The sequence below is a fragment of the Cupressus sempervirens genome, chromosome 3, assembly GCF_028749045.1.
Source record: "Cupressus sempervirens isolate cs-2001-9-10 chromosome 3, ASM2874904v1, whole genome shotgun sequence".
NCBI classification, from domain to species: domain Eukaryota; kingdom Viridiplantae; phylum Streptophyta; class Pinopsida; order Cupressales; family Cupressaceae; genus Cupressus; species Cupressus sempervirens.
This window is the reverse complement of record NC_143120.1, coordinates 89,551,141-89,574,019: the sequence shown is the minus strand read 5'-3', so window position 1 is coordinate 89,574,019 and position 22,879 is coordinate 89,551,141.

Genomic DNA, 22,879 nt, shown 5'->3' with positions numbered 1-22,879 from the left:
CAGCTCTAATGGCTGCATACAATAACACCTGGAGCAATCACTACTTCAACAAGTTGAAACCAATAAACTACAAACTTACAAAATGATGGGAAGAAGCACGTGCAACTGCAAGCATGACAACAATTCCTTTTGTCTCTGCAACAACTGATCTGCTGATCACCTTTTTCTTTCTGTCTTCTCTGCTCTGCAACTTCTGAGCTCTTCAACTTCTTCTCTTTCTACTAGGTCGAATGAATCTAATCATTCCTTTTGTTATACTTGCAAAATGTTTTCCCCCTCATTTCTGAATTCAAAAATTTTCACCTACCATGCAATAAATTCATTTGACCATTCTGCAAGCCATCAAGGAGGTGGGTGGGTGTTTGGCTCCAGAGAGAAATGACCAACCACAATTAATATTCCAACAAATCGGAGCTTAGTGAGAGCAAATGATTGCATAATTAGATTGTGATGAAGAACATTAAGAACAAGAAGTTTGTGATTGGTACATTGGAATTGCAGTGCATGAGAAGAACTACAGTCAGTTTTACAAAGCTGAGGGTAATTTCAGCTAATACATCAAAATAGTTTAATAGAGTTTCTATTTCTTCATTTAGTAAAAGTAAAAATAAAACTAGAGGATCTAGTCCTAAGAATATGCTTTGATTATACCTCCTCGCTGAATACAACTAGGTGTGGCTCAAACCTCCATCCTAAATTTGAATACTGCTAACACTTACAATAACTTCTTTTAATCATACTTAACTTCTTCCTCATCTTCATACTTCTTGATTATACATTTTCGTTGCTGTCTGAACCTCGTCCAATCCATTCCCGCTTTCTAATTTTTATTTTCAAGAATAGATAATCAAAGCCACCAAACAAGGGACTTAATAGTCAAATATTTTCACAATCATAGCCACTTTGCTCCTTGTTCAAGAACCAATTCAAGTATCAGAGAAGATCTATTGAAGAGATCTATTGAGAAGAAATATTACCTGCTTGAAGAGATCTATGGCATAGAAGAAGGTGTCTTAGGGACTGAAAGTTGTCTAGAAAATGGAAGGTTGCCTATCCACAGTCATGCTTCCAAAATTTTACTTTGATTTAAATCTTCTGAACAACATTGGCAGCTACAATAGCTGTGGCAGATGAAACAATTGTTGTATCTACTACTAACGTTATAACAGGACGCTTCTTGCCTCACTGCCAAACCTTAAAGAGAAGTTTGGACAATTTTGCTGCCTTTGGCTAGGTCAGTGATTAGAGAACCACTAGATGCCAGAAGTGGGCTCGCTCATGATATTAGTTGTTGTCTCTACAACAAAAAAATCCTTTTGCCAATTTGAGCACAACGGATTCTGATTTTCATACTCTCAGTGGTACTCATATTCTATCTTGTAAAAAGGACAAGTCAAGAATGTTCTCTGGATATTCATAGTTTTGTTGCCCTTGATTGAGTTGGGCATTACAAGATTCCTGGAAGATAGGAGTGGGTTTTCTTATTATGTTTTCAGTTATCTCTACAGCATTAAAAAAATCCTTGCAATTTGGGCACAACATATTCTGATTTTCATACTCTCTGTGATACTCATACTCCATGCAGAAAGGACAGGCAGTCCAGAAAGTGCCTATCCTCTCTGGATAATTTTGTTGCCCTTGCCTAAATTGTGGATTAGAACACCACTGGAAACTCATGTTCTATTCTGCATAGAAAAATCCCTGGCAATTCAGGCAAAATAGATCCTGATCTTCGTACACTTGTTGATACTCATATAGAGTGTGCCAGAAAGGACAAGCAATCCATAATGTTTCTGTTCTCAGTAGTAGTGGAGTTGTCCAAGGCATATGAACAAGCAGGAGAGTGTAGTAAACACTGAAAGAGTAGAAACTCCAAGCATCTCCATAATTGGATATGGTCGACACTGACGCTGGTTCCTGTGAATGCCAAGCCCATTGCCGAAACTCTTTTCTTTTCTCATCATAAGAAACTCTCTTCTCTCTATTTGAGAGTACGCTCCATGCCTTAGACAAGAGTTTGAAAGTGTCATCTACACCAAAGAACTTATTTTTATCTGGATGAAGCAGCAGAGCCAATTTTTTATACTACTTTGTCACAGCAGCTTCATCAGCAAATTGATTGACACGAAGAATCCCATACAAATCCATGTCCCCTTTAATTTTATTCTCAACAACAATGTGGATGTCCAAAGCAGCCATCATCTGCACCAGACCGTCCAACTGAGCGTACAAATGGAGTGCTTTGAGAGAAAACTTTTGAGCACCCATTAGGTCTTTTTCGCTAAACATTTTCTCCGCAATATCTTTAACCCTTTTGAAGAATTCATAAAAAAACTTAAGAGAAAATAATGGTAGCACAAAACAATTTTGAAAGAGAAAGATATTGTTTATTGATTGATTTTTGCACCACAATCACCTCTCTATATATAGAGACTTTTACATTTTCTAAAACCAAGAAAAGCTCAACTGATTTCACATGTGGAAAAGGTGAAGATGACAGAACTACAAGTTTCCTCAGTCACCAATTATGACTGGAAGATGTTAATAACAACTTGTTGTGTAATTGTAACAAACAGAGATAATTACTCATTCAACACTGGAATTATTCCAACACCTTCCCTTAATTTCTACCACTAATGCATCTCTAAGTGGGAGAAAGTATTACAAGAATGAATTCAAGAATCAACCTCTTTCAGGTATAGCAAGGTTCTAAACTTGAGAAAGTTGACAGTAGATAGTGCTTTAGTAAAGATGTCTGCAACTTGATCTTCAGTGCCACTAAAGTGTAGCTTGATTACTTCACTCTCCATGAGATCTCGAACAAAGTGATGGTGAACTTCAATATGTTTGGATCTCACATGGTAGACAAGATTCTTTGCAAGCTTGATAGTGCTTTGGTTATCAATATGGTAGGTGGATGAGCTTGTTGATGACATGTCTCTTCAAGTAGTCTTTTGATCCATAAAGCTTCTTGAGATGCCTTTGATGCTGCAATATGTTCGGCTTCTATTGATGATAGTGCCACTGTTGATTGCTTCTTGCTGCTCCAAGAGATTGGTCTCAATCCAATGTAGAAGATATATACTGAAGTTGATTTCCTATCATCAATATCACCTCCATAATCAAAATCTGTATAGCCTATTAAAGCAGGGTCTTCTCCATGTTGGTAATCAATGCCAAGCTCATAAGTGCCTTTGATGTACTTCAAGATCCTCTTAGTAGCCTTCCAATGTTCAAAGTGTGGGTTTTCCATGTACCTGGATACAACACCAATTGTGTATGTAATGTCTAGTCTAGTTATTGTGAGATACAAAGGACTACCAACAAGTTGCCTATATAGTTTTCCATCCACTTTCTTTTGATCTGAATGAGCACTTAATTTTAAACCTACTTCACATGGTGTATTAGATGGCTTACAATCACTCATATTAAACTTTTTCAATGCATCAATAGCATATTTGGTTTGGGAGAGCAAGATCCTACTCCTTGCCAAACTTGCATGCCCAAGAAATAGTGCATCAATCCAAGATCACTTATCTCAAAAAATTTCTTAAGCTATGTCTTGGTGTCATCAATACATTGTCTAGAATCCCCTGTAATGATTAGATCATCTACACATAAAACAATGATAACAATTTCATGTTCAATATGCTCGACATATACATCTGGATCATCTTTGCTCTTTTTAATCCATTTGCTACAAAGAATTCTTTTATTTTGGAGTACCATGCCCTTGGAGCCTATTTAAGGCCATGTAGAGATTTCCTCAATCTACATACTAGATGTTCTTCACCATCTTTAACAAATCCTGGTGGTTGTTGCATATAAATTCATTCTTCTAAGTCACCATACAAAAAAGCACTTATTACATCCATTTGAAACATTTTCCATCCACACTTTGTAGCTAAAGCTATAATAGTTTGAATGGAAGTCATTTTAGCAATAGGGGCAAATGTCTCAGTATAGTTAATACCTTCTTCTTGTGAGAAGCCACAGGACACTAACCTTGCCTTGTATCTTTCAATTGCTCCATCTAATGTGAACTTTGTTTTGTAGGGCCATTTGCAACTAACCACATTCTTTCCTTCTAGAAGAGTTGCTAATTCCCAAGTTCCATTCTTCATCAAGGAGTTGTACTCCTCTTGCATAGCCTCCTCCCATTCATCTTTTCCTTTTGCTTTCTCAAATGTGCTTGGAGTTTCAACCTACATCACCTTAGTCATAAGAGCATAGCTAGCAACAATCTTGGGGCCTTCTTGATAGACATTTTGAATGCTTCAAGTTTTTCTTTTATTTTTTGTGTCTTCATCATCACTGCTGCTTGAATCTTCATCTTGCACTTCTTTTCCTTTTGTAGTAGATATCATATTTTTCTCTGAAACATTAATATCAATAGGTTTATCTTTTTCAAGCAAGAAAGGAAACTAAGAAAATGTAGAGGAATTCGTATTCTCAAAGCCTTCATCAAACTAGACATTTCTTTTGATTTGAATTTCCTTTGTATTAGGATTATATAGCCTATATACTTTTGATTCTTCACTATATCCACCATTATGTGCTTCTCACTTTTCCTTTCTAATTTACTTCTCTTTTCATCAGGAATGTGAGCATAAGCAGTGCAACTGAAAATACAAAAATGAGACATAGTAGGCTTTCTTCCACTCCAAGCCTCTTTAGGGGTTATGTTCATGACAACCTTTGTAGGAGTTCTATTTAGAATATAAACTATTGTATGAATTACTTCAGCCCAAAGATGTACCTCTATTTTTCTAGAATGGAGCATACATCTAGCCATTTCCATTATTGTCCTCTGTTTCCTTTCTACTACCCCATTTTGTTGTGGTGAGTAGGAAATAGTGGATTCTTTCTTTATGCCATTTTTTTTACAAAATTCCAAAAATTCTTTATTCATGGATTCAAAACCTCTATCTGTTCTTATAATTCTTAGAAATTTCCCACTTTTCTTTTCAATTAGAACCTTAAACTCCTTAAATTTATCAAACACTTGCTCCTTCTTTTGTAGAAAGTATACCCAATTTCTTCTTGAATAGTCATCTATGAATGTGAGAACATACCTTGCACCTCCAAGAAAGGGTGTTTTGAAAGGACCCATCACATCATTGTGGACTAAGTGTAAAGGCATTTTGGCCCTCCATGATTTTCCTTGTGGGAAACTTTCTACATGTTGCTTGGCCATTGCACATCCTTCACATATTGGTTTTGTTGGAGAGATTCTTGGTAGACCATGCACCATCTTCAACTTCTCCATAAGTTTGAGACTTTGGTAGTTTATATGCCCTATATGCTCATGCCACAACCTGCTCACATCATCATACTTTGCAATAGCACATACATCTTTATTTCCAATAAATTCTTGAAATTTATAAAGCCCATTTTCCACTCTACCAATTGTAGTCATTTCATAATTTTTATTCACATCCTTGACTAAGAATTTATCATTGTAAAATTATACTTTGTATCCTTGATTTGCAATTTGAAGGACAGAGAGAAGATTTGTTGATAGTTGAGGGACAAGCTTCACATTTTTAAACATTCTATTATTTACTTGAACATTTCCACTTCCTTGAACTTCTAGAGGACTATTATCTCCTAGATATATATTTTCACCATTTCTTTCACTTAATAACTCAAACTACTCCTTATTATGTGACATATGTTGTGTGCAACTAGAATCAATTATCCATTCATCGTTAAAAGAACTATTTGCTTTAAGTGCTACACAGAAGGCATTCCTCTTAGAATCAAATGATTTTGTAGACCTATTCTTTTCTAAATCATTAATCCTTTTGCAACATTAATGACATTTCCACTTACTTTTATTTGGGTTCCTATGTGAATTATTATTATCTCCATACTTCCAATTCTTTCCATTAGATCTATATAATCTTGTGTCCTTTGATGATATTGTTTTCCTTTCATTAAAAATGCTTGAGATTCACAATCAATAATAGAGGATTCTCTTTCTTTTATTTGACATTTTTCTTCTTGGTTTAACTTAGCACACAACTTGTCAGATTTAATGCCTTTTAATTTACCAGCACTATCAAGTCCCTTTATAAAAGATTGTTAAGAGCTTGGAAGACTTTGTAAAATTATTTGCACAAAATCCTTATCATCTATGATTTTTCCAAGAGAAACCAATTCATTTTTATTTTCCTTTAATTTACTTAAATGAGTCACTACTTCTTGTGAGCCCTTTAATTTTAGAGTATACAACTCTGTGGTGAGAGATGTTAGTGAAATAGGATTTGAACTTGTAATAGCACTTGTGGAATTTTATGTGTTTTCCAAGTTACTATATGAATGAATATATATGTGAAATAAAGAGGCATGTCTCTTGAAGAGACATATCTCTTTAACATATTAACTTACATTAGTTATAGTTATAACACAAGTAATATACCCTTAGTATATTATAATTATTATATAACAATATATGTGTGTGTGTGTGTGTGTATAAAACTCTTAATATAAGTTAATTATTCCATATTTAATATTTGTCATATATTATACATCTCATATATATAATATAATTTATAAGAAAAAATTATAACATTAACACTCCCTAATAAAACACATAGTTATTACCTCCCTAATAAAACACATAGTTATTACATCATAGGTAATATTTCATAAATAATACATATAGGAAATCTTTGATCAAAAGATTTCTAGAATATGATATCATGTAAGTATTGGCCTATCAGAATATCAACATATGATATTCACCAATTACTATTTGATATCATATTTGATAACATGAGCATTGGCCTATCAAAATATCAATCAAATGATATTCACCAAATACTTTGAGTAATGGCCTATCAGAACATCAACCAAATGATATCCACCAAGTACTTAATGTGGTAATGACATATCAGAATATCAATGCAAGATATACACCAAGTACCAAAAATATATCTATACAAGCAACTTGTAGATAATCAAATTAATGATATCAACTACCTAGTTGTTGATTTATAAGATAAAGCCTTTACATGAAACAATTTCGCAAAAATGAATCATGCTACAAATTATTGTAAAGATGTCAATTTACAACAACTTCTCCTAATAAAAGTGATGATCATTTAGAATTTGTCACTTCTTCATGATGTACATAGGGGATAGGCTCATACATGTATGACATCAAAAGTTTGCATGAAGTCTCCACAAATATTGTCATGTAGTGTTGTCACAACATTCACCATAAAACATATCGGAGAATAAGGTTTCTCCCTCTTAGTTTGATATCAACTTTTCTAACCTCTTAGCACAAGGTTCTCTCCAATGAAGTGTCTAACTTCCTTTGAATCTGTTATCATCCTTCTAACCTCTTAGAAGCAAGTCATATCATGCTTCCCTAGTTCAATGGGTATCCTGATAGTATAAAGCCTTCCAACCTACATACATGAGACTTTATCCTATGAATCATAGTCCTTTAGCTATTCAAGTTTTTGACTAGTGTTGAATCCATCAACAAGGTCTACTCCTTCTGAACCAATATCATCAAAAATTTGATTTGAGCATTTTTATTTTCTACTCCTCTTTTTCCAAGGTTGCCTCTAATGAACTGTCAAACTCTCTCTTATAATTTCAATCATCAAGGATATTTTCTTCAAGAAACTCACATTATCCAACCTCATCATCAAATGATTCATGAATCCTAAATCACAGCTTCTTAGGAGCTACTATCATAAAATTGAGTCTACACAATATTTGGTAGCATGCCTAACATACCAATCTTCTTTTCCTGCAAGAACATTCTCAAAGAAAAAGGAAAAGATCAAGGCAAATAACTCTTTATAGTAATTATAGAAATAAAAAATAAGAGAGAGACTACAATGAGTAGACACATGTAATACAAATTTTTTAAACAATTTGAGTATGCATTTTCTACTCCCATATAAGGACGATTCAACTGGGAATAGAACATTGGTTATCATTCCCCCTTACAATGTTAGATTCCCACTCTTATATTATTGAACATACTTAGAGACAAAAGAAAAGAACAAGAGCATAAGGAGATAAATAACACTTTTAATACATACAAGGATACATATAAGAACCTGATTGCAAAATAAAAAATATTACTTTTGAAAAAGAATACTTATCTCACTATTCTAAATCACATTGGGATAGTTCCAAGTGATTGTAGACCTTGTCTTTACTTGGATCCAAGACATTTTGGATCGGGTTCCATTGCATAAATACCTCTTAACATTGTAAATTCTACCATTCCATGCTCATCTATATCAATTTTACACAATGGAGCATTTAATCTCAATACTCTCAACACAATATAGCTTTACAATTGTGGCATGAAGCTGGTTGGTATTTGAATATCATCATCTCTATAAATCATTGTCTTATCATATCAAATACTCATTTTTTTGAGTGTTGTCTTTCTCCTATGGTTGATAGTACACAATAGCTGACTTTTGAAGTTCTTGTCAATTGTCTTCATTTCTTGTTTACAATAACTTAAGAGGTTTAGATTGAATTCCATTTGGATTATATACTTTATCTTTTGATTAATTTAGGGCAAGGCTTGTAGAAGTGTACATCATGTCCGCATATCCATTCTAGATTTGATAGGAATTCATTATTAAAAATTTCACTTCTATTTTATCCCTTGTTGAATCCAAGTTTAAACTATATTCTTTTTTATATGAACTTACAAGAAAGGGAATGGTTATTCCCGATAATGCATACTCAATGTCTGATGGTGTGTAAAGATGGATATGATTTCTAATTTAGATTGATTTTTATCTCTTGATCATATATATTATATGATCTCCAATCTAATAGCCAAATCTTCTATTGTATATGTGCTAGTCAAAAAAAGGATATCATTAAAGAGGAGTTTCTAATGTTCTCTAATTAGCACTGATTTGGACTTTGTTGGACCTTCATTCAAATCCATTGGTGTGAAACTGATAACTTGATAACTCACACAATGAGATTATGTCTCAACTTTTCTCCTTAAATCATGTATACATATATATTTCCTATGATCAGAGAGATTTTAGTTGCAACCTGTTTCCAACTGACATACTTATAGTTTGATGGGAAAGGGGCTCTTCCCTCTCTTTAGTCTAAATATATACTCCTTGTTTTCATATCATTTGTTGAATGGATAATCAACCACTCTTGATTTTCTCTCAATTTATTATCATTTTCATATCAATGTGGTTTGTTATTCATCACTTAGAGTTGGACATCTTATGAGACTATCATATTTCTTCCTATGCTTGATGGTTCTTCTTTGATGCTCAGTCGTATATCTTCCCTAATATCCTTTCGTTATTCCTTGCACATGAAGGGCTAAAACATTGGTGAATCATTTTTCTGTTTCTAAGCTTCAAACTATCAAACTAGCAAGCCACAACATTGATTTACCTCTACACCTCTACCATACGCTGAATAATTTCAGAATTTTAGGTATCATTGTACCCACACCAGTTTATCTTGATTTCCATGAGGAGAAATATGCACTTTAAAGACAATCTTATAGGCAGAGGAAGAGACAATTTAATAGGCACTCATTTTGAAATGAATCACCACATTATTTTCTAAAGGAACTTCATGCAGCCACATTTCATGTGAGCATTATTCCAAGAACCCAAAGTATTTCATGGAAACATTATCTCCTAAAACCTTAGAAAATAATTCTATCTTTTACAATCACATAACCTCTCTATCTTTGCCAATCTTTGTGCATTCTTTGCTTGAGTCTTCTTTTTCTAGCTATTGGTTCTCAAGAACCATTTGAGACCCATTTGATGCTATATATTGTCATCATTTATATCTTCTCAGTATTCTATTCTTGTATATGAATGTTTTCACTGAATTTATTTGACTTTTCTCCACTTAGAATACTCGAAAGGATATGATTCCAATACTGTACGCTTTCAATCTATGGTGATATGTACAAACCAGGCTCTACCTCCTCCACCTGAAATGAATATAATTGTGGTTCTTTAACTATTCAGTGTTTCTTCTTGTATTAATGTTGGTTCATATTTGCATTTGTTGTTTTTCCAACGTCTGAAGAAGTATATAAAAAAAAGAATGATGTTGAGATAGTTTAACTACCTGGATATTCCCTATATAGTTGAGATCTGCTAAGTGTGAATGGATATTTTTCACACTGATGATCTATTCTTCCTTATTTGAATAGAATGATCTTTCTTGATGTTTACTACACTCCTAAAATAATATAAATTTATTTGATTCTTTGCCACACCAGTTCATTAACCGGCATGACTTAGTCGAGATGATGCAATTACCACAACTACACCCATGAGTATTAAATCGCAAGTTGTTGCAGGAACAATTTTCACATGAATGATGAGTGTCTTTGGCTAGATCACTTCATACAGGGAGCTTCTTCATCCACACAAGGTGGAATAATTGTGCCAACTTTACCCACTTAGGGCATCTGCGGTATGCGACAAATGGGAGAAATCATATCTACAGTAATGTCTTGATTTAATGTGGTTTGAAATATATCCATTGTGGTTTTAATCGCATATAGAAGATCAAACATTGTTTGTTCTTATCTTTTATTCTTAGAGTTTGAATTTATTCTAATACCATGTTAGTGAAATAGGATTTGAGCTTGTATGTTCTATAATCTTTTATTCTAAGAGTTTGAATCTGTTTTGATACCATGTTAGTGAGATAGGATTTGAACTTGTAATAGAACTTTTGAAATTTTATGTGTTTTCCAAGTTACTATATGAATGAATATATATGTGAAATAAAGAGGCATGTGAAGATCTCTTTAACATATTAACTTACATTAGTTATAGTTATAACACAAGTAATATACCCTCAATATATTATAATTGTTATATATATATATATATATATATATATATATATATATATATATATATATATATATATATATATATATATATATATATATATATATATATAATTCTTAATATAAATTAATTATTCCATATATAATACTTGTCATATATTATATATCTCATATATATAATATAGTTTATCCAACAGAATTATAACATTAACAAGAGATATAATCCAGACATCACTGAATTTTGATGCAAACTTTTTGGGATCTTCCATACTTGCACTCCACTTCTTTCATTTCGAACTTCTAGAAAAACTTCTTTTGAAAATGTTAACTTTATCAAAGTTGCTGCCTTCTTGTCTCTCATATCCCAATCATCACATTCTTTTCTAGAACCTGCTAGTCTCTGCTCACTACCATTAGCAATATCATAATAGTTTTGTAGAGTTAGAGACATTTCAATTTTTGAAACCCAATCATAGTAATTCTTTCCATTCAATCTAATTGAGGGTAGAGGAGTAGCAAGAGAATCCATTAATCAACTTCTCTTCTTTTTGAAAAAAAAAATAGAACTTTCAGCACCTTAGAGTTAACAAGAACATGAAATTCTCACTGAACTTGTGTAGAGAATAGACTTAGTGTTGCTCAACCAATTTTCAGCCTACAACAAAGAAGATTAGAGATTTTCTCCAAAAAAGCCATTGCCCAGAAATCAGATCAGCTCTAATACCATCAAGAAAACATAAACAAACTTGAGAGAAAAGAACACTAGAATAAAACATTTTGAAAGAGAAAGATATTGTTTATTGATTGATATTTGCACTACAATTACCTCTCTATATAGAGAGACTTTTACATTTTCTAGAACCAAGAAAAGCTCAACTGATTCCACATGTGGAGAAGGTGAAGATGACAGAAACTACAAGTTTACTTAGTTACCAACCAATAGACTGGAAGATGTCAATAACAACTTATTGTGTAGTTGTAACAAACAAAGATAATTACTCATTCAACACTGGAATTATTCCAACACCTTTCCGCTTAATTCCATTTCCAGTTGATAATTTCCTATGTATGGGCACCTACTTCGTATACCAACCTAGTTTATAATATTTACTGTGAACCCCATGCAGTATTTGATGAAAGGCCCTTGTCCACAACTAAACTTTAGGATTTCAACCAAAAAAAATCAAAACTCAAAGGAATGAAGCAAAAGATGGATGTGGCTATCCTCCTACAAAAATGTACAATTGACCAATTTTCAAAAGATTAATAACAACATAGATTTTTTTTTGAAAAATTCAGCCTTTGATCTTCATGAGCTGGCATAGTTTGTAATCGAAAATAACAAAAAATTTAGAAAAATTTCACTACGCTTTGATGAATCTGGAAAAGAAAAATTTGACTTTATTTTGTCTTTGATACTTTGTTTTGTTAGAAATTAGCCTGTACCAAAGATTACCTCTAAATTTTCACTACACTTTGATAAATCTAGAAAAGAAAAATTTGACTTTATTTTGTCTTTGATACTTTGTTTTGTTAGAAATTAGCCTGTGCCGAAGATTGCCTCTATAATTGAAAGCACGATTCGAACTAAAAGTCTGTATGCAGCTGTCACCAAAGAAAAGCGTACATGCAAGATATTTGAACAAAACTCTGGCCAGAAAATTGAAGGCTGATCCGTGTGCTCAAATGATCGGAGAAAATAGAGGAAGCGAAAAACCCTAGACGGACAGATCTCTGTCTCCTCTGTAATTCCCACGACCACAACTAATTTAGCCACCCCCTCTTGTAGATTTTCCTCAAAACAATTCAAATGTCTCCAATACAGCACTAGACCTTGCCATTTCCGTTTGCGACTGAACTGCGAACCTCTCCTCGAATTCAGGCACTTTTAAGAAAATAAGAAACACAAGACAAATTGTTCAAACTGCAGATTAAGTCTCTTTGCGCAATTACAAATATTCACGAGATCAAGATCAACTGAGGGAAGAGAGCAGAACAATGATGAATTTTTTACAGCCGCTTCGACAATCACGCAAACAAACTAGCAAAGAATCTCATGTAATATATGGAGGATCTTAAGGGAGAGTTTGAAGAGTTACGAATGAATCATATATTTTTTTATTCTTTTTAATATATATATATATAGTTATTTATTAATTAATTTATATTATTTATATTTTTATTAGATGAGAATTGATTATATAGGGATAAGAAATCTAAAAGTTTACAACATAGAAGAGTCATCCTATAAAAAATGCTAAAAAATAAGGGGTAAAAAGATTCTAACCAACTTACATATTCTTAACTAAAATATCATTCTTTCTAATAGTATTGGTATTGATATCTCTAATTTTCTTGACAATGCTATCCAAATGAGTGGATCCCTAAGTCTTACTCCTGAGACATGTAGTAGGGCCTTGCATGATAGAAAGAGCCTCATGATAAATATGCGTCTCCACATCTTTGTCCATAGATTTGTTATTCTTCTATTCTTGTGGATTGCCAGTATCATATAACATATTTCTCAAACAAACCTCACTTGTATCTTGTAAGGTAGCTTTCCCACATTCAAAACCCTCTTCAATTTTCTATGCACACCATAAAAAATTTCATCCAAATTTTTAATCTATTATTCTTCGTCCTCTTTCAAATCCCTAATTCCCTTAGCTAGATTTTGAGTACTAGCAACAATATTATCCAATTTTTGGGTTGAGATAGGACCACATTTAATGGAATTGATCTCCAAAATGATACAATTAATTAGGGCTTCTTGACACTATAAGAAATCAATTGAAACAATTTTTCAATAGAGGAGTCATCCCTACTAGAAGATTCACTCTCAACAAGTGTATCCTTCCCAATGTTTAGAGGTATTTCAAAATTAATTTCCTTCTCCTTCCCAATCCTACATTTAGCATCTAAGGTATCCTTATATACAGGTGGATAAGATTTTCTTGTTAGAGGGGATTTAATTGTTTTAGAAGTGAACCCATGGGATTTAGAATTGGGCTTGGATATAGCCCTACTAGGATTCAATTTCCCTTTATGCTTACCAAAACTTTCTCTCAATGAATCTAGAACAAAACCCTAAAAAGGAGCATAATATTAGTCCACTTTATCTGAATAGACAACCTTCTTTCTACAAGATGAAGTGATATATGTAGGACAAAGAGTGGTTTTTCACATAGATGTGATAATCCTTACCCCCTCAAAATCTACAACATCATGGTGTGTTCCCAACTCATCATAGTGAACCCTAATATTATTTTAAAATTCTTGTCATATTTCTTGCAAGATCACTTTTTAATATGGAGGGTTTTTAGCTCATTCTATAATCATTAGTTAAACCCTTGTGCAAAAAGGGTGCAAAGGGATTCTTCTAATGAGTTCAAAGAGGAAGCCAAATAAAATAAAATGGAAATACACTTAATGATGAAGAAAATGATTAATAATAATGAAATAGTAACAAAATAAACTACCACTTTTTTCATCCAAGGTAACATGCTGCATAATCACCATAGAAAAATCTTCCCAAGGCTTGGAATTATTAGTATTGTTGGCTTTTTCTCTTTCCCATTTTAGAAATAAAATGACAACCACATTTGCACCCAATTTTTTCTCCCTATAGAATTCACTTCCTTCACTTTGCATGTTGGAGATAACCAAAACTAGTTCTTCCTTGATCACCAAGTCGATTCCATAAGTCTACAATATTCCATCCTCCCAACCTTCCCCAATCATTTTTGTGATTAACACATCTACCCCATGAAGAGTCTCAATCTACAAAGGTAAACCCCCAACACAAATGATGCTCCACAAAGTCCTAATATTTTTTCATTTTTGATACATGATGGATTCCATTCTATCCATATCTCCTATTATGAAAATAGGGCTTTTCTTCAAAGTCACTCCAATCAATAAAAAAATCTCATCCAAAACATAAAAAATGAGACTTGACTCAACAAGTTTGTGGTTAATGAATGTAGGTTGTGCATTAATAGATTACCATTAACATAACTTATCATAAACTAAATCATCTATTTTAGGATACATTCTTTGTAATCTTAGCTCAAATAATGATGGGACAAAAGTCCTTTATTAGCAACTTGGTGTTCCACCCTATTCTCCTCATAGTACATGTTGGAGACCTAAAATTTTGGAACTAGTTCAAAAAAATTATGCCATCATTAATAATGTTCATGATTATTAATCTAAGAGGGGAGAGACCTTTTAAAAAATTGAAGACATTTAATAAGTCATTGTTATCTTTAAACCTGAGTTATCTTTGGCCAACTTCAAGCCCAAATATATTTCTCTAACCTCAACATGGTTTCTCTAGAACCATAACAAAAGTACCATTGTTGAAACAAATCTACATGTGTGGTCTTGAATCACTTTTACACATCATGTGGGTCTAGAGTTACCTTTTTTCACCCCATTAATATTAACTTTGAACTAGCCCAAAGGGGGGAGGTTTACATCTTATATCTAGTTTATCTTTCTTGTATTCAAACAAAAGTTGACAAATATTCCAATTCAAATTCTAGACATGATCAATCCTACAATCCTTAGGATAGGGGGATAATAGAAGATCTAAAGTATGAAGCTCACTATAAGCCACCTCAAAGTTTTCCTTAATAGCTAGCTCAATTCCTATGGGTCACACATCAACTATATTAAATTTGTCTTTTAAAAATTGATGAGTCATATCCTTCCAAAGTCACTAGGAAATATAAGGTAGCATAATCCATGTCAAAGAAGCATAGAGAGTGATTTGATGAGGGAGGTATATATTGAAGCCAACACTCAATAAAAAGAATTAGGAAAAACTCAATCTAAAGACTAAAGTTTAAGAATAAAATCCCAAAACTCCCTCACAAAGCCACACTTAACAAAGATGTGAAAATAATCTTTAGCATCGTTGAGGTAAAATAAAATATGTTCATAAATTACATCCCGTGCTTACAAAGGTTTTCCAAGGTGAAAATTTTACTCTCGTCTTACAATCGAAAAAAGATATTAATATTTTAAAGAATCCTTTATTTCCAAACCATACCACAAAGTGGCCTAAAACATCAGTGTCTAGAGAAAATCAGAAAGATTTTTTAATTCCAAAAACATGAATAAAAAATGTGGCCCAAACTAGAGTGTCTTTAACATAAAAAATGAGAATATGAATGAAGTTTAATTTAGATATTGAAGTGGACCTAGAGAAATATTAAACAACCTTAATTAAATCCAAATCTTATCCATCTTGATGTAATCCACCACAAAAAAAACCCAAAGAGTATTACATAATCCTCTTCAAAGACAAAAAAAAAAATTGAGGGTATGAAGATAAAATGGATTCACCCAAGCACAAATCCCCCCAAAATTGGATAATTCTGTCATTATTAATAGACCATTTGAGAAGCCTTTAATAGATACCAAGTTACTCTAATAAAAATGTCTCCATAAAGTAGACCAATATTTCAAACCTATATATATTCCAGAAACTTATCTATAAAATGAGGATAACTATTTAAGAATTTATGAGAGATTATCATAGACCAATTTCATTATTGGATGACATATTTCCCCATAAATACTTAGCAAGAACAGATATGTTAAATAGACTGATCCCATGAAAGGGAAGTCCACAAATATTACAAGGTGAACATCACTAATCTTACACTACAAGATATTTAATTTTTAGTTACTTTTAGTTTTCATCCATAAAATTTCTATAGATTTGCTCCACTTTGTCAAAAAAAATTGTTGGGATATTGAAGAGGCTCATACCATAGACCTTTGAATTTTGAAGTGAAGATTTTATGAACTAAATTATACAACTTGAGAGATAAGGGATCTCTTCCAACTAACCATCTTGGCTCAAAAAATCTCAATTATCTTACCTCAGAAGGAATTAGAAGAATCATTATAACATAAAGGTAAACCTACATACAATGGAATGTTAAAATATTACAATCTATGATCCTTACAATTCTTTGTTGTTTATTAAGAGGAGTATTCATAAAAACCAAACATATTTTATTAAGATTGATACATTGACTTGAAGCATTTTCACAATCCTAAATAACATTCATAAAATCTTTAGCCTCAAACATTGAGATATCTCTCATAAAAAAGGTTTTATTAAAAAATTATTGATGAGAAAAAACTATATTTCTCATTAATGATGAGGAATTTAATCATACCAAAGTGAAAAAACCCTTGATAAATCTTCCAAATGATTGATCCATTAAGATAAACAAAAATGGTGATAATAGATCACCTGTCTTATAATATAGGATGAAACAAAGAAGAAAGAAGGTGATCGATTAACTAACACTAGTACAAATTTAGCCATAGAAATCAGCTAAAGTATGATTTGCAAGAAAGTATTATTGAAACTAAGGTTAAAATAAATTTTAAGAGGAAACACCAAAAACCCTATCATAGACCTTAAGGTGGTCTATATTAAGGAGAAAAAAAGATTTTCTCTTTAGAATCAAGGAGTGAATTTTTTCATGCACCATCATCATCAAGTCATACATTTTCCTTCTAGGAATAATACCATTTTATTAATTAGAAATAAGTTGGCACAAAAAAGGCTTCAACTATAAAACAAAAATCTTATTCAAAATCTTATAGACAAAATTACACAATCTAATGGGTCTAATATCTTGAAAGGAGTCAACAATAGTCCTCTTAGGTATAAGAAAAATAAAGGTCACATTAATCTCTTTAGTTAAACAGAAACAAAAAAATCTTTAGCAACATCCACCACATCTCCAGCCACAATGTCCAAATATTATTTGAAGATAAATATAGAGAAGCTATTGAGACGGGCCTGATGCTTTATTCTTGTAGAGGAGAGAATGATTCCCGCTCATTAACCCTTACTCCAAGGTCATTAGACTTTACCTCTATGATAGAAATTCATATACTCTACAAGGCTTCAAATTTCACAAAAAAGCCTCTTAATACGATATCAATATCCCCTCAAATTAGATATTTTCTAGATTTCCCAAATTTGCCTCAAATCCCATATGTTAGGGTTCAGTACACAAATGTGCCAAAATTTACTTGCAATAGGAGGATTGGACTCCTTTTTCATGATAAGAATACAAAATATTCATTTGACTCAAGTCACCAAGTACCTTAGATCTATAATACCTCACATAGGGTAGTATTGGTTTAAGAGACTTGATGGAAATTAGGTCAGTTCAATGAGTAATATAGAATTAAATTCCCAAAATCCTAAAGGATTACCACAAAAAATGACACTTCTTGATACCCTTTCTATAGTTCTAAGAGATTCCAAACTCTCAAACTCTAGTTCTTCTCACTAGTATTTGAATCCTATAGAGGGCTTATTAGGTCACTAGGCCTAATTAGGTCTTGTTTCCAAAGGAACCATTCTTTCTAGGATTCACCAATCCTTTCCAATATTTCTATTAGTTTTGTCTTATATATTATATACTAAATCCACCATTAGTTTCCTTGGATCGACTCCTCATACATCCTTTATGTAACTCAACTTTCAACCCTACATAAGTTAATCACATAGATATACCTAGCTAGAGCATCAATTTTCTCATTGTTGTAGTTCCTCCTTGCATTTTTTTTTACATATTGTAATGTATCTTCTAAAATTGTATTTCACATGTGGTTATGATTTTTCCATAGTGGAATCTAATGTTAGAGGCATCCCAATTTGAAACCCTAATTTTTTGGTCTTCTCAAACCCAGTTACAAGGCTTTATATTTTAAATTCTTCAAACAACATAAAATTGATTCAAACAATATTGTGAGTGTTCTTAGTTCTATCTACCTTCTATCCATTCGGACCTAATGCTTTATTCTTGATGAGGATAGAATTGTTCTCACCCACTAAACCTTACTCCAAGGTCATTAGACTTACCTCTATGATAGAAATTTGTATACTCTACAATCCTTGAGATTTCACAAACAAGCCTCTTCTTATGCTATCAGTATCTGCTCAAATGAGATATTTTCTAGATTTCCCAAATTTAGGTCAAATCCCCTATGTAAGGGTTCAATACACAAATGTGCCAAAATTTACTTGCAATAGGAGGATTGGATTCCCTTTGTATGATAAGAATCCAAAATATTCAGTTGACTCAAGCCACCAAGTACCTTAGATCTATAACACCTCACACAAGATAGTATTGATTTAAGAGGCCTAATTGCTATTAGGTCAGTTCAATGAGTATTGTAGAATTAACTTCAAAAAATCCTAAAGGGTTACCCCAAAAATGACACTTCCTAACACCCTTTTTAAAGATCTAAAATATTCCAAAATCTTAAACTCTAATTATTCTTGCTTGTATTTGAATCCTATAGAGTGCTGAGTAGGTTAGTAGGCTTGATTAGGTCTTGTTTCTAGAGAAACCACTCTTTCTAGGATTCCCCAATCCTTTCCAATATTTATATTAGTTTTTTTCTTATATATTATATACTAAATCCACCATTAGTTTCCTTGGATCCACTCCCCATCCATCCTTTTTGCAACTCAATTTATAGCCCTCCATAAGTTGATCACATAGATATGCTCAGCTAGAGCATCAATTTTCTCATAGTCACATTTTCGTCCTTGCATAATATTTTTTTAAATATTGTAATGGATCTTCTAAAATTTTATTTCACCTATGGTTATGATTTTTCCATGGTGGAATCTAGTGTTAGAGGCATTCCAAGTTGAAACCCTAATTTTTAAGTCTTCTCAAACCTAGTTACAAGGCCTTGGATTTTCAATTCTTGAAACAATGTAAAATGGATTCAAACCATATTGTAAGTGTTCTTAATTCTATCTACCTTTTATCCATTCAAACCTAATGCTTTATTCATGATGAGAAGAGAATGAGTTTGTTGTAGGAGCAAACCAGATAGATTATACTATAGGAACTACCATGGTGAAATATGCTACAGGAAAAAACAAAGAGGAAACAACACTAAACACAACTATGCAACAAGAAGATATAACAAAGATAATGCTATAGGAAGTTTCAAAAACTATGAAGGAAGTTGAAGTCATATTTTAGTGTGTTTTTTAGTAGGATTAAAATATCTATGTTTGTAATAAAGTCATACAGTGTGGTGGCATAAATGGAGTAGTGATTCTATAAGCTCTCCAATTGTAGCCACTTAGGACAGTGTTAATTTTATTTTCGGTTGAGTCAGTTTTATTTTCTAAGTGTTTGTGTGTGTTTGAAATATTAAAGCAAGCTAAGTAATCAATTACTACATGAAGCTTCAAAATGCTAGAAAAGTTGGTAGCAAATTCTGATTTACTTGTCAATCCCTCATGATTTGAAAATAGTTTTTGTTTTCTTATTTTTGGTATTGGCATTTCATCTTCCCATTTACCAACATGGGAAAGTATTTTAAAAGGAAAATTCTATAACTAAATAGAGAGATCATGCATGATAGAAGAGAATGACAAAATTTTTAGTTTTTTTAATTTTTCCATGGATTTTCAAGTTGAATGTGTTTTTCTTGTTTTCTTTCCTAAATCAAAACTCTAAATTCTGAGAGCATGTTGATAACCTATTTGTAGAATAATGAGATATTCATCTATGTTAGAATCCAAATTAAGTTTTCTAGTTTTGAAATTTGTTACAAGAAACTCAATTTTTTGAATTGTTGAATATAACTACATGTTGTCTTGAGGGTCTCAACAATACATGGGAGTCTTTTAGACTCTCTGCAATCCATTTTCTAGGATTGTGGGGTTAATGTATTATATGTTTGTGCTTTCTTTTGTGTCTAGTTTTTCTGTTAGTTTTGTCTATGTTTGCATGGAGGGAAGCTTGTGATCATGGTGAATATTATCATGTATTCACCAATGTATTGAAATCACACAACTGATATGTGATAGTGGTAAAGATTATACGAATGAGGGATTTGCATATTTTCTTAGCAAAAGATAATTTCATGATCAAAGGTCTGGCTATTATTGAACCTTAAAACCATGCATGTATAAAGGTGTTATATTTTAGAAAAAGGATAAATATTGTTTGATGGTCAATTTATGATCTGTCTGGGTTCCTAGTTTCACATTTGAAGATGACTAAATTTCTCTATGTATTTCAATTACAATAAAGAAGAGTCTGGTTAGTTTCCATTAAGTTTGTGTAGGAAAGTGAATGTTGCTACAAGAGGTCAAATGGGCTCATGACACATGTCTGCACATTATTTGGTATTAAGAGAATTAGATAGATGTCAATCTAGGTTAAGTAGAATTATCGATCTTGAAGGTGTACAAACCCCTTGATGCAAACTTAGCTGAGTAATTTATTTCCTCTTAAGTTTTCCAAGGTGTTTCTCTATGTCATTTTTGGTATCAAAGCAAGAAACCTTAGATTGTATGAAGTTACATGTAGCATATACTTGATCATGACTTTTTAATAGGATCAAGCAAGATGGTGACCAATACAAAATTAGCTAAAAATGTTGAGGAACAAGATTATTTCTATTAGAAAGAGAATAGAGAAGTGAAGGGGATGTTAGAAGAATTAGCAAATAAGTTGGAACAAATGATGGATGTTGTTGAAAAGAAATAAATGAAAGAAGAAGAAGAGAAGGAACAAGTCCCAAATGATGAAGAGGACAAAGTATCTAAACACGAGAGGCCATTTGTTAGAGATTGGAAGGTTTTGGGAGGTAAATCCACTAAGTTCCCTATTTTTATAGGAAATATGGATGTTGAAGTGGTCTTGGAATGGATTGAAGCTTAGAGAATTTCTTTGAATGTGAGAAGATTTTAGAATCACAACAAGTAAAGTTGGCTAAGTGTAGGATGAAGGGAGTAGCCCTTACATGGTGTAATTTTCTACAAGAAGAAAGACCAAAGGAAGACAAGAAGAAAATTTATTTATGGAAGAAGATGGTGTTGATGATGAAAGAAACTTATCTCCCCAAAGACTATGAAGTACAATTACACCTAAAGAGGGAAAATCTCAAACAAAGAGATATGTATATTGGCACTTATATAGAAGAATTCCAAAAACTGAGCCTAAGATCAAAATTTGTAGAACTTGAGAGTCTCAAGGTAGAAAGATACCTAAATGGTTTAAGAATGAACATACAAGAGGAGTTGTAGCTATTGAGTCCTAGCACTGTAGCTAAATGTTACCAATTAGCTTTGAAAGTGGAAGAGAAGATTAAGAGAAGACAAGAGAATAGTAATAGAAGTAGAGGAAGACAATCATATAGAGGACGAGGCACACTTAGAGGAAGAAGACCAAATTTTCAACCACAACTAGGATGCATCATGAAATAACCAGGTTTGGTAATTTTAGAAGAAGTTTTAGAAGTATATGACCAAATTCTAGAGGAAGATAAGTAGGAAGAATGAATGGAACAATAGGATTTTATAATTTTAACCAAGAAGGTCACATGGTACACAAATATCTAGAAAAATAAATCTCTAGTACTCATGGAGAAAGGAGAATAAACCTCACACAAGAAGTTGATCCCCAAAATGATTTAGAAACTTATGGTTATCCAGAAAGACGAGAAGCCCTTATGGTGAGAAGAACACTTCTGAAGATGCCTATAAAATCAGAACCACTACATGAAAAACACATTTTAAGAACTACTTGTAAGTCTAGAGGAAAAAATTTCAAGTTATTGGTAAAATTGGTTCAATAGAAAATTTTGTAGCTCTTGATATGGTGGAGAAGTTAAAATTACCAAAAACACCTCATTTGTAACCTTATAAAGTGTCTTAGCAGAATAAAGGGCATCAAACAATAGTTGAAGAATAAGCTTGGGTTGAATTTTAGATTGGAGCATACAAGGATAGATTATTTTTTGACACTGTCAATATGGATGCATGCCACTTACTTTTTGGTAGACAATGGCAGTATGATCTCAAGGCACAACATGATAAACTAAAAGATAAACTATAGGAGAATGCTGAAAATTAGATTGAGGAAGAATTTTTAAAATAAATGAGGGATTATATGAGTGGAAGGTAATGCCATTTGGATTTTCTAATGCTCCTAGTAAATTTATGAG